The following is a 4,447-nucleotide window of genomic DNA, read 5'->3' as shown; positions in this document are numbered from 1 at the left end:
CGCATCCCTTCTAAGGGAAGTAATCCTGTGGGATTTGGAAGTAATCAACATGTTCCTCTTGAATGCCCAATGCATCAAGATCAAGCACTGGAAACAAAGTCTGGACACCATTCATGACCTGCTAATCTTTATCGTTTATATCCGCCAGGATCCATATTTGATTCTTTAATAATAAAAACATTTGAGAAAATAGAATCGGTAATAGAAACTAAAGGGTATCCATCAGTTATATTAGAAGGGGATTTTAAAGGGAAAATCTCAAAAGCTCTTCAGGTCAAATGGGGGATTCACGCACAAGAGGAAGCTTGGTTTATTCCACAACCTTCATTTCCTACAAAGATAACAGCTGAAAAGAGTTGGAAAATACTTCTCACCTCAGTGACCGCAATGACCGGAGTAGTTTTGAATGAAGAGTAGAAGGAGATATCCCCACTGATTTTATGAGAAAAGGTTCTTCTAGTTCCTCAATTTTAGACTACATAATTTGTAGTCAAAATCTATTCAGAAAAGTCACATTTTTTAATATTAAATGTACACATGAAAGAGACCACACAATTCTATACTTGAAGATTGAAGTGTTATTGCAATCCACTCTCCCATGGTTCTTAATGCAGTTGAATGGTACAGCTGTAGTAGAACCAAAAAAAGGGTGGTTACATTGGGATTCCAATACAATTACCAAAATTAATTTTGCAATTATCTCCTCGCAATTTGGACCAGTGCAAAAATGTAGCAGATCCCATAACAAGTTATGAAGATACCGTCTCTAAGGTTGAGGCTCCCCTTCATGAAATATCAAATGAACAGAAAAAGAGTATGACATATCCAAAAAAAAAGTCTTTAGATTACGAAACATGAACGTTAAATAGATTGATTAGAATGCAATTCCAAAATTTCTCGGGGATCAGACAGAAAGAAATAATACATTTAAAATAAGTCCAACAATGAAAAAAAGAGAAAAAACGTCAAGACCAAAAGGATAAAAACTAGGTTGATATCCAAATATCAGTAAAACTGAAAAACTGCAAGGCATTTTGGAGCATAATTGCTAAAGAAAAGGGAACAAGGAAATCCCTGCAAGCTTCTCCAGTTTCAACATCGGACTGGGAAAATTATATATGTGAGTCATAGGAACCAAACTCACCAATTTTTAAAAAAACAAGTAAATATATTTACAGGAAGGAAAAAAGAATCAAGACATTTTAGCTCCAACAGCTATTAAAATAGCCCATCACATTCAGGCCTCTAGATATTCTGCAGTAATGGAACCTGATGAAATCCTGATTAAAATTCTCCAAAATAACCCAGAAGAGGGAAGCAGATTTAAATATGTAGTGTTGTAGTGTAGTTCCTATTTTCCCTATAGGCCCTGTGCATTGGAATAACATAAACAGCAGTGTAGACGTAGGAGTGCGGTCTTCTAGGTCTCTACTGACTATGTTAGACTTAATTGGGTTTGTACCAGCTAGCTCAGAGGTCACTGGAAACTTTCTTGACTGAATAGGAAGTGGTCAGCTTCCCTGGCTCAGACAAGAAGGGATTCAGTTTTCCAACAACCGCATTAACATGACAACTTTGCTCCTCAGAATAAGAGTCAATCTCTAGTGTCGTGTGAAACAATAGACAGCTATTTCACTCAGTCAGTTGTGCAGAATTACTTTCACCAGTATGCAGAGAACAGAGAGACGGGCATTCTTCAATAAAAGATATTATATATTGAGCAGTCTTCCTTCTCATGCAAAAGAAATAAATTGCCACAATTGCAAGACTTGTTATTATAAAAAGTGCGTACAGTAAAAGGAGTATCACGAAATAATACTGTAAAAGCATTGATATGGTTTCTTAGCCATAAGATGGTTAAAATGAATAAAATATATACATTCATATATACATTTGGCTAACGTCCTCAACTGGTGCTTCTAACTACGCCTACCCCAGTGTACCTGACCTAAGCCTAATACGTGGGAGGGAGTAAGTAAGTAGCAGTTTTAGTTTAGTTTGGTTTTGCCAAGGGTTTGCTTCAAGAATTATCTCTAAGGGTTTAGTCAGCACCGTACCTCTGGAATAGAATGCAGGAGGTCTGGTATCTCCTCTCAGGACTCGATATTCCAGTTAGCCGCAAGGGTAGACTTGTGGTAAATAGTAATTTACCGTCTGAATTTCTATGCGGTAAAGTTCAATAATAATAACTCAATCGGAAATAAAGAGACACAAAGTCCGTGGCAGCTGAGTTTAAAAGTGGGTTTTATTCCATGAAATGGAATGGTTCGAACATGGATATCATGTTCCTGTCCCCATAGAGGATCAGGAAGGGATAGAGCATACTTTATTGACAGAACATAACTTTTATAGTTAATGTACAGAATGGAGGCCAATACAGAAGGCGTAACAGCTGAGAGAAAACGAGATAAGGACACATGTGCATAGCAATACGTAATCAGAAGGCGTGCACTAGGGCGTACACAGAGGCGTGTGCTAGGAAACGTCACATGAAAGTGTCACAAGTGGGTGGATACTTAATGGAATCTTGCAGTGTCAGCAGAAATCTGTGGCAAGGATGCGCGCGCAGCAGCATGACGTGTGACTGACGTGAGACTGGAGGGTGCAGGGGACTTGACATTTAGCCCTAGAGGGGAGAGACAGAAGTCTGGCATGTCAGATCAACTCGTTCCTAAATCATATCTGATATCTTATGTTTAAGGAACCACATTATCTAGAAGGAAAAGGTCTCTCGGGCAGAGGCTACTCTATACTGAGTGCATATGTGCCTACGTGTCTGCGTGTAATGAGAGGAGCCATGGGCCTACCATGGTAACAGAAGCAATGAATTACTTGCATGGAGACAGAGAGGCCGGGCCCTTTGCTCTGCAGCCGGGGAATTGTTTATCTACTCTGCTAGACTGGAATGTGTTTTCGAGGAGCTGAACTCGGCTCTACTGATAACTTGAAAGCAAAATACTGTCTTTGGCAGGCAAGCAGGCCGAGCTGGGCACCGCTCACCGCGCAGGGAGTGGGACAGAGGTCAGGGAGCATCCCACGTTGCAGCGTTTCAGGAGACGGAGAACAGAAGGGCTTGATGGCAGAAATCAGGGCCTAGCCCTGACTAGGGAAAAAACGTGAGAGTGCATCATGTAAAGACGTTGGCAAGGCATACTTAGGAACTGAATTATCGATCCATTCATGGCGGATCTGAAAGAGGACATGTTAACGTTGGACGCAAATGTATTTGCGTCTTCATAGCTGGCACAGGAGGGAAGTTACATGCACTTTAACTCGTACATGGAGACGGTGGGGTACACGTTAGGGAACATTTCTGACCATAAAATTTTATATTTCCTCATTCCCTCCTTGTTCCCTACGGACCCTTCATGATACATCAATCCTCATTAATCCATCTATTTGTTCATATAACATAATTTGCTCTTCCTTTTTTAGACGGGATTTAGAACGCGGACTTGGATGAGGAAAACAGGATGTGGCGCACAGACCGCAAATCGCCGGCCCACATTGTATACATAGGCAACAACTGAATACTATGAGAAGAGCTATTCCGAGGAAGGATAGGACCTTCCATCCCCAGGCTGACAACACGCTCCAGAACCAACCGGACCAAGTCCAAGTACCTGGATTCTGGTGTATCTGGCTTGCAATCTTATGGAGGCGTGTAATGGCTTTATATACTGATGGTGCATTATTAGGAATGAAAACACAGCAACTCAATCCGAGAACTTTACAGGCCCCGCCCCTATCGGCCAGGATGACGTCAAGGACGAGACGATTTTGAAGAACGACAAGTCTCATAGCAGACTGTTCCTCGGTCAAGTTACCTAGGGCGGAAGTAGTTTCATTCACTACTGCTTCAAGGGTTCTGGTCAAGTGACGTATAGACTTACTATTAAAGATGGCACCTAAGTAGGGAAAGAAACCTTTATTGAAATCTGTATATTGTTCCCATGCCGTTTCAGTATAATCAACAAGCGGGAGATCTCTCTTGGGTCTATTAGGCACTAGTCGGGAGTTTCTATGATAATCAGGTGGAGCTAGAAAAACAGGTGGCAGAAGGAATGCAATGTAACATGTCCCATCCCAATCTAGTGGCAAACGTATGTAGGCTGTATGACCACAAATGAAATAGGAGTGACGGGTAGCCTTGAATGTAGACTGTCCTCTGTCACTGAATTCGATCACAGTAGTACATTTACTATGACCTAGAGGTACTGAACCATTCTTTCTGACACATAATTCACCTTTGACGGGTAATACTGACATAGAGGGTAAGTCTGGTCCTGTATCAGACTGAACATTTAGAATCATGAGGCTGAGCGTATAATTACCTAATCCATATACTTCATTTTCTAGGTCGGTCCCTGTCCTTTGTGGAAGACCCTCCTTGTTAGGGTAACATGCTTTATGCAGAACTGTATTCAGATTTCCCCATATCCAACTA

The sequence above is a fragment of the Lissotriton vulgaris genome, unplaced genomic scaffold (genome assembly GCF_964263255.1).
Source record: "Lissotriton vulgaris unplaced genomic scaffold, aLisVul1.2 SCAFFOLD_777, whole genome shotgun sequence".
Taxonomy (NCBI): Eukaryota; Metazoa; Chordata; class Amphibia; order Caudata; family Salamandridae; genus Lissotriton; species Lissotriton vulgaris.
The sequence above is the reverse complement of the archived record's forward strand: the minus strand, read 5'-3'. Positions refer to the sequence as shown.